Source organism: Periplaneta americana, chromosome 4, assembly GCF_040183065.1.
Source record: "Periplaneta americana isolate PAMFEO1 chromosome 4, P.americana_PAMFEO1_priV1, whole genome shotgun sequence".
Classification (NCBI taxonomy): Eukaryota; Metazoa; Arthropoda; class Insecta; order Blattodea; family Blattidae; genus Periplaneta; species Periplaneta americana.
The window spans coordinates 185,991,503-186,001,697 of NC_091120.1; the positions used below are offsets into that span (position 1 = coordinate 185,991,503).

Consider the following 10,195-nt stretch of genomic DNA (forward strand, 5'->3'; position numbering starts at 1 on the left):
GTCTTAGCTCTTTTCTGGGAACATTAATTTCTGTTAGGAATTGGACGTCTACGTAATATTACACAACTGTTTAAAATAACTGAAATAAAAGGGCCTCGTTAAGTAATTAACTGCCACGTGATTTCCTCCCTTTCAACGACCCTACGATATAACCACTTCGACGGACAGTAGATAGTATGTCTGAGTAATTTTATCTTTTCGGATCGAGCAGAAGTGAAGATTGAATTTACAGTACGTAAGGTACTCTTTTATATAGTGCGATAATATGCACATTAGAAGTGAAGCCTGTATCGAAATGAATGATCACCATTTTAAAAAATGTGTTTAAATATCCATATTATGATTATTTTTCAATTTAACTTCATTCTCTATATTGTACGCTAATGTGCTGTAGGCAGTATAATATACACTGCATCATAAATACGTCCACATGGACAGCTCAGTTCGTGAGTAAAAACACTCATTGTTAATACTGTACTGTATTTTAATTGAACAAAAACCTAATGAAAATGATCAAACTCAAAAGCGCGATATTTCCTAGTTTACTTAAATGGATGAACTACTTTTCATCCCTCCTATACCTAGTAAAGTGATTTGTTTGTTTATTACTCCAGTATCATAGTGGAAGGGGGTAGCAAACGGCGTTGATCCAGAGGTAGAGCCAAGTTAATATTAAAAATGTTAGTAAAAATAAAATGTTGTCCCTGTATTTGTACAGACTATTTCAGGAATTTTGTTACATATTTGTAGCGATGGTAGCGGTGATTAATATGAACCATTTCCACATACGACCCATACCCGGAAGCGTTTCATTTGGTAGTTGTAAGCCTTGATATATCTAGTCCAGGGATGCAAAGCTAAGCCCCAGTTGTGGCATACGTCACAAGTCTGATTATGTCATTCACCCTTCCCTCAATACCACGGGTCATTCACATGTTAAGATAAAGCTGGTTTGAATTCACTGTCTGGTGGCGGAATTCATCGCAGTATCGTTAAGAAAATACCAGTTTTTGAGCAATGGGAAAATGAATATCTCTGTATTCAACACAATCACAAAGCGTGTATGAGTTCTATGTTTGGTTATACACACGTATGTGAGCAAACATTCTCGAAAATGAACTTCACTATCACTCTAAATCAGTCTTGCGATGGTGACTAATAATTTCGAGAGAGAGCTATTTTATGCCGCTGCTCGCGCGCGGAGCTCTTTTACCTGTAAACATTGCTAAAGGATGTACAGATATTAGAACACAGCGCATCATGACGGAACGGAAGCGCTTAAAGCTTTCAAGGAAGAGTGGAAGATACAATATTTATGCTTCGAACATGGTGATGAAGTCCAGTGTTTGTTGTGAAAAAAAAAATATCATTTGCAAAAAAAAAAGCAACATAAAACGGCATTATGAGACGCAACATGAAAAAAAATAAATAAAGGCATTATTCTGGAGAAGAGAGAAATAAACTGATTTCGGAATTGGCATCGAAGGTAAATTAATTTACATTTGGGTCAGCAGAATGTATCTAGATTCCTTTTATTTCTTTATTTTAAATGTATTGTTGATGTTTTATTTGTTGCTTGTTTCTGGATATTTACTTATATTACACTGCGTGTTTCTTTAATTTAGAAATAATATTTTATCTTCGATTGCACTTTAACTTATACAGGGACATCATTTTATTTTACTAACATTTTTAATATTAACCTGACTATATCTTCGGATTAAAGGTCTAGAACTGGAAACACCGTTTGCTCCCCCTCCAAGATTGGAGTTCCATGATACTGGCATAAAATATAAATCACTTTACTAGGTATAGGAGGGAAGAAAAGTAGTTCATCCATTTAAGTAAACTAGGAAATATCGCAATTTTGAGTTTGATAATTTTCATTAGGTTTTTGTTTAATCAAAATACAGTACTGTATTAACACTTAGTGTTTTTACTCACGAATTGAGCTATCCATTCGGACGTATTAATTAGGGCAGGGTATATTGTACTGTTACAGCACATTAGCGTACAATATAGAGAATGAAGTTAAATTGAAAAATAATCATAATATGGATATTTAAACACATTTTTGAAAATGGCGGCCGTTCATTTCGATACAGGGTTCAGTTATTTTGTGCATATTATCGCACTATAGACAAGGTCTACTGTACCTAATTCCAATTACCAGTTTCGTCCTTCGTACGAGTGATTCATGTTGAAATAATTCTATACCTACTCTATAAAAGAGTACCTTACGTACTGTAAATTTAATCTTCACTTCTACCCGACCCGAAAAGATAAAATTACTCAGAAATGCTATCTACTGTCCGTTCAAGTTGTTTTGTCGCAGGGTCGTAGAAGGGGGGGGATCACGCGACAGTTAATTACTTAACGAGGCCCTTTTATTTAAGTTATTTTAAACGGTTGTATAATATTACGTAGACGTCCAATTCCTTACAGAAATTAATGTTTTCAGAAAAGAGCTAAGACAGCCCAGCTACTAGACTTTACAGAGGGGCGAACAGAAGCAGGTGGGGGAAACCAGGATGCGACGTAGACAAACGGACGACAGTACCTGTGTGTAAATATGATTCAATATTGAAAGCTCTTTCGTCACTGGAAAACCCGAACATATTTCTGGGACGTACTATACTCACAAAGTCAGTACTGCATACGCAGCCTCGGTTCTGTGTGTACAACGGTTGGAAGTTTACTAATAGAGGGGGTGGGAGTGAAGTACATTAAAAAACTCAGGTACAATAAAAATTGAAGTAAAAATAAAATGATGTCCCTGTACTATTACTAAGCTCAAAACGCTAATTCACTTTTATTCCAATAACTATTTTCAAGATTTTGAGCAAATATGAACTAAACATTTTGAAAACTTTGATGCAAGGAGCTTTTTTAGTAACGTCAATATAAATATACTTAAAAATATATTTCAAAACTATTAGATCTAATTGCACCAAATTTTGTACAGATGATATTATTATAGATCTGTTTATATAGTTTACATTTCACAAATTTTTGCCGAAAATTGTGGAAGTTTTAAAATTCATATATATCCCCTTAAATGATTAACCCCGAAAATTACGATGGCTCTCAATATCTTAATTTAATCAATTTGTTTTTTCGTGTTGCGTGCATCTCACAAATCACTCTAAGAAAACTCATTACATAATCACGACTGGAGAGTAAGGACTACATTTTCACAATCGATATACTCTATTTTCTATTTCGTTGTAGTTAAAGATAAGTTAATTACAAGAATTGTTTTCTTTTATAAAAGAATTGTTTGAGTCACTGACTGAGAAGAAAGTGTCTACTGAAGGATGCACTGGAAGGAATGGTAACGGAAAAAGAGTTCGGGGCAGAATAAACTATCAAACGATAGACGATATTAAGATATATACCGTAGACCATAAAAGAAGACAAAGAGACCGAATGAATGAATGAATGAATGAATGAATGAATGAATGAATGAATGAATGAATGAATATTAACATGAGAAATTAGATTTATTTTACTTTTTGTTATGAGTTCAATATAGAAACTAGAAGTTAAGTAGGCTACTTAAACTTTTAAAAATGTTACACAATAGTATTATACAGGTCTAAATACCAAGTGTTTAATCTGATTGTTTATCCTCTTTAGTCCCGAGACAAATTTAAAGTTAAAAAAAATGTTAAAATATTAATTATTGGATAACTGGCGTTACAAAGACAAACACTAATCAATCAAAATTTTTATCATGACCTCAATTCTTGTTTTATGCTACGTATCATATGTGATACCTTGGGATACGCTCAGAAATCATGGCAAATATAATACTCTCGTTAAATATATATATATATATATACATTATAAAGAAAATATATTTCCTTCGTGGAAAAAAGATGATCTGTAAAGATGCTCTGTACCAGGAACTACACTACCGGTAAACAAAAAAACATCTGAAGAATAATAACAACAGAATAACAGCAACAACACTACGTGACATTATATATAATAACAGGCATTTTGCAAAATATTGCAAAATGTTCCCTCTGGATATACAGACGAACCCCGACCTCAACCAAAGCCTATACCGTTTCAAGGTACCTAATCCATCTCGACCGTAGTTCGCTCCAGGTGCGGGCACAGTGATCAAATCTGATTGACAATTACACATACTTCCTTATAACAGGCATTGACATAGTATATGAATTGTTTCTGCCTACAATGTTTTACTAAACTGTCCATCTATTGGAGTATTATGCAATACACGGGTACAGTGATCAAATCTCTGCCTCTGTGCAACGTCACATTTGCGGGGGAGGAAAGAAGATGGCAGGAAGGTTGTAATGCTTTTTAATACGTTGATTTCCATGACTAAGATAACCACTTGAAATTTAAGTCACTGACCGGCAGAGATAAAATGTAAGACCTGTAGAACATTGATACAATGCTAAGTGAGCCTATAGGGACCGAGGGATGTGTTTTTGTTTTGCTAAACTTCAAGACAATGCTAATTCATTTAAAGCTTGTGTGACTATAACCTATATATATGTTCGTTTGGTTTTACTTCATTTATAGTTTGATATTTTATTATTTTACTTGTATTTCCAGTAATGTGGAAGAGAAGGCCTGTTGGCCTTAACTACGCCAGAATAAATAAATAAACATATATATATACATACATACATACATACATACATACATACATACATACATACATGCATACATACATACAAATTAAAAACACATTAGAAAATAAGGCACGTGATGAAATGTTTTCTTTCGTTGCAGTTGTTTTAAATTGAGTTAATCCTTTCAGGCATTTGACTAAGAAGTTCATTAATTCATGTAGGATTCCCGGTCGGGGCAAGTTACCTGGTTGAGGTTTTTTCCGGGATTTTCCCTCAACCCAATATAAGCAAATGCTGGGTAACTTCGGTGCTGGACCCTGGACTCATTTCACCGGCATTATCACCTTCATTTCATTCAGACGCTAAATAACCTGAGATGTTGATAAAGCGTCGTAAAATAACCTACTACAATAAAAAAATTCATGTAGGTGACGCTATATAAAGATTCATCTTTATGGATGAGGAAAGCATATTAAAGACAATTCGTTTTGGTTGTCTATAGTTGAATTTCTGAGATTTCCGAAAAGTCTAACAACCAGGTTAATTTAAAAATTAAATTCAGCTAGTCATTTATAAAATAGAAATACAATTAATTAAGTGAAGAAGGAAACTAAAAAAAGAGAATGTTTGTTTATAAGTCTGAAGTGAAGTAGAAAATGGAAAAATAATAGCAAGAGTGACTTGACTCTGTGTAATCCGTGTCTTGTTAAATGATCCACACCAGGCCTGAAGAAGTCGTAAGAAGGGGAAATGTGACGTCAGCCTCACTCCACTTCTATTGGGGATGATGGACTTCCGCGTAGAGTTATTTACCTTCTCTTGTCGTCAAAGATCCATCAGCGGTGGCATGTAATTTTCGAAAAGGATTGTAATAAATTCATTGTATTTATAATGCGTTATCTCGTTTCAAGTTTTACAATTAAACTAGATTTGCTGTCGATAGTTTCTTTGAGATTTGTTTGCACCTAACCTGTTTTATAGAGTTTCGAAAATTTTCCTCCTATCATCACCTACGGAAACATAAATTTCTAGCATTTAAGTAATGAACCTTGAAAGTCACTATTAATTTCAATTCAAAATGAACACGAGTGACGTCCTTCATTTTACAGTATATAAATACATAAAAAATATGCAGTTCGTAATAATGAACTTACTCGAAAGTTTGTGCATTCCATAATTCTTAATATGGACTTTGTTGAAATGTAGTTTAATATTGAAATGACGAGTGGAAATAAATTGGATGGGACACAGTAAACAAGCAATTCTTTCGTCTTCAACAACAAAATAATCGTATTAACTATATCCTTTGGAAGTAGTATTTCTTCACGGGTTTAGATTTTGCCATGTTACAGTTCTCTTTAAACTGCAGTACGCGTATTATGTGTTTGTTTGTTTACTTATTTACTTATTTACTTATTTATTTACTTATGTATTTATTTACTTCTTTACTTATTTATTTATTTATTTATTTATTTACTTATTTATTTATATTTATTTATATATTTATTTGGCTGGAGTGCGTTACAATGTTGAATGACAGCATTGACATCCGGTCATATAGCTATCACTTAGTTATCAACGTACAATTTATTTATAGTCCTATTATTAATAAAACCAGTTAAGACCAGTAATACAAGTTGTGTAAAATCAGGAATTAAAACTTTATTAATGCACAAAAAATCATAATAAATCCTTCAAATAAAGTAATTGGTTTGTTGACTGCAAGCAACATTTCGGACTTATTTCATTTTAGTAGAATACAGAGCACGGAAAGACATGTCAGGGACTGTACTTTACTTATTTTACATAAAAGTGGATTTAATCGGCTTTACTAGTAATAAGACGATGAATAGGTAGACCTTGTTACATTATTAGCACACATACATTTTAAAATTTATTTTACATGTCTTTTAATTTATTTATTTCCTTCATTCATTTTTCTCTTACTTTCTAAAGGTATGTTCCTAAGGATTTTATTATCTGTTCATTTGTAATTCTTGATAGCGTATTGTATACCTGCCGCCGCGAATGAATGTTAATGCAGCCGAGCGTAACTAGAACGTCATGACCAAAGCTCGGAATTTGGGGACTTGTGTGTCGTGTGCATGAGTAAGGTTACAGGTACAACGTACACAAAGCTCACCCTGCAAGTGCTCAGGGACAGTCGTGTGTACTAAGAACGTGGTCACATCGAATGACAGGAAGACTGACGAGGAAACTGTGTCGTGTCGAAGCCAATGACATTCAGATAATTAATTAGAGGTAAACGGTCTGTTTGAAAATAAGAAAATACGTATTATTCGAATGGGTATACGTTTGAAAATATATTTCTTAAAATTTAGGTACAGAATTTCGTGGAGGAATTCTGAGGAGATACATTGTTTTCTTCGAATGGAGAGTTTATATTTTGTAACTTGTGTCAAACACAAACTAGAGATTGGAAACGGGCATTCATTGAAATACATTGCAGTCCCTTAAATCGGTGGAAAATTTTTCCATAGCCATGGATCAAGTCGTAGTGGAACCTTCCCTAGTAGTGACATAGAAATTGAAAACTGTGACAGTGAAAACATTCAATACTTTATTTCGGCCTAAGATTTTATAATACAATTACAAACCATTTTCCAAATTTGAAATTTTTTAAAGTTCAAGCTTTTAAAAAATAAATTTGTAAAATTATCCACGATATAATATAATATTAACAAATGTATTTTTTTTACCTTTTATTTCTGTCTACTATATTCTGGTTTTTATTGAATATCACTGGCTTCTATCGAATTGTCAATTTATATTAAATGTGTATTTTTCTCTCTTTTTCTCTTTCTTCTTTATTCTTGCTCTTGTGTTGTATTTATTGGTTTGAATTAAGTTACTTACTGTATTTAGTAAAGTGTCCTTGTAAATTTTATGTTATATTATTGACTAAGACCACACCGTACACGAGCCTGGCTCTTATGGTAGTGGATAGAAACATTTTTGTTTTATAAATGTAATTTGTATTCAGTAGGTAGCTAGTTAAAATAAATAAAATAAAAAAATTAATTTTGCTCCCGTCACTTCATGTGACATGTAAATAAGTTTCTTTCGTTTCAAATCATGTTTAACTGACAGACGAAGAAGGTCTGGGTTCGAAAAATAGTCGAATGTATGTAGCCATACACTGTAATGAAATATACAGAGCAGAACTGTAAATTTGATATATTTTGCATGTTTATTTATATATATGCTATAAAATTAGGTGTTTCAACCTACCATAATATTATCATTATGTTGTTCCAGCCAGGAACCACTTTTATAGGAGACCTTACAGTACCTCTGTGCTGGAAGCGGGAGTTTGTTGACATTGAAGTCCGGTAGCTTAGCCATGTTCAAAGACACAAGTCCCCAAGTTCCGAGCTTTGGTCATGACCGTGCTGGTAGAAAAGGTGAGTATAGCAGTGCTCTCAGGAGCTACAGTTCTGCAGGCCTGATCTACTCGATTAAAATAGGTTTCCGTCATTAACATAATGTCGTGTTTATCGTCGGAAATGCAGCGTTTTATATTATCTTTAAAAATTCTTAGTGATCCACTTTAAAAAGTGAGTGCGGAAAGAGTTATGGCAAGGATAGCAGTGGGTGGTTCCACCCCGCCTAACGTCTTGTTGATACCACAGCTATGCTGGCGCGAGTGATCCAGAGACCTTCATTTTTACTGTTTTCAAACGAAGCGATGATGGCGTCGCCGAGAGGGAAAGAATGCTGTTCTGCGTCGTCTATTTCTGGCCCCCAACATGGCCACGCCGGTGTAGAAACATGATCCACCCACTCTCTCACTCTCGAACCCCATCTCTCTCTCTTTTTCTCTCAAAGTTTACCCGTTATATCAGACCTTTTATGAACCTTAGCATTTGAACCATTGGAACTCTGCAGCTTTTGGCTTCTAGGAATAACCGCCGCCCACGTTTCGAATATTCTTATACTTATGTATCTGCCAAGATAAATCTGGTTCTTGCGGTTTTGGGTCGTTTCCATTATTATAACTTTGTTCTGATTTCTAGACACGTTCACGTGTTCTTGATCTACGATTCCTACTATGCATTCCCCTTGCAGTTATTATTTCACGTAGTTTAGAGTCTTTGATCTCTGTTTTATTTTGTGCATAAAAAATTCTACAATTTACTTTGAATAATAAATGTGTTATACTTTTTATTACCTAACTAATGCCAGAACTTACATAATACAGTTGCTGCAATGTGGTTCTTAGTCGTTATTCTTGCATTATTTGCATTCTCTTTTGTTTTTTTTTATTTTAGTAGGTTGTTTTACGACGCTTTATCAACATCTTTGGTTATTTAGCGTCTGAATGAAATGAAGGTGATAATGCCGGTGAAATGAGTCCGGGGTCCAGCACCGAAAGTTACCCAGCATTTGCTCATATTGGGTTGAGGGAAAACAAACCTCAACCAGGTAACTTGACCCGACCGGGAATCGAACCCGGGCCACCTGGTTTCGCGGACAGACGCGCTGACCGTTACTCCACAGGTGTGGACTCTCTTTTGTTGTTTAGTCAACTGCCCGAAGAGAGTTTTGAACCTCATAAGTGACACCAATAAGATATCACTTATGAGGCAACTAAGCCAGGAGATAATAGGGTAGGGTGGCCAGTTCCTTTGCCCCTCCACTGCATACATCACTGATTAGTAGTAACATATTACACTAATCAGACTTCAAATGTATAAAACAATGTTTCTCCTCTGACACATATTGTCAAGTGAGGTGTACTGCCTGATAATAGATATACATATATGCCAGAAACACAGAGTTTCTACTAAGTCATAACATGTAAATATTTCATCTAGGCTATAGTTAAATTAATTGCTCAATGTTTAAACCCCAAGTATAGGGGAGAGTCGGGTAGTATCGGACATCGGGTAATATCGGACAGTGCGTTTCTTTCATCTACCACCATATGGTAGTACCTGAATGACATGGTTATGTTTCTCTATGCGACATCACAGAAACGTAACCACGTCAATCAGATACTATCATCGTGTGGTAGATGAAAGAAACTCACTGTCCGATATTACCCGATGTCCGATACTACCCGACTCTCCCCTACTATTAAGCTTCAGAATTACTAATTGGTAAGGGATAACATAAGACAATGTGGTGAAGGATGTAAATGAAGAGTCCACTGCAAAAATGATGGATGTCACTTTCTTGTCGAAAATGAACCAAGACTGTCAATGCATAGCTTAAGACATATAGAATGTACATAGAGAGTTAGGGGAGAGTCGGGTAGTGTCGGACATCGGGTAATATCGGACAGTGAGTTTCTTTCATCGACCACACGGTGATAGTACCTGATTGACATGGTTACGTTTCTGTGATGTCGCATAGAGAAACGTAACCATGTCATTCAGGTACTACCATATGGTGGTAGATGAAAGAAACGCTCTGTCCGATATTGCCCGATGTCCGATACTACCCGACTCTCCCCTATATGGCATTAACACTGATAGTCATTGTCCAGTAATGATTGGAAAATCACAGTTAAGCTTTCAGCGCTAAGCATTTCAAACTTTCAATTGCTTCTCCTGAAA

At 34.9% G+C, this 10,195-nt stretch overlaps 1 protein-coding gene across 1 annotated transcript in view; it reads left to right on the forward strand.

The window, feature by feature from the left end:
• Positions 1–10,195, forward strand: part of LOC138698523 (uncharacterized) — a 598,444-nt gene that overhangs the window by 206,943 nt on the left and 381,306 nt on the right. The gene's annotated exons all lie outside the window — the stretch shown is intronic.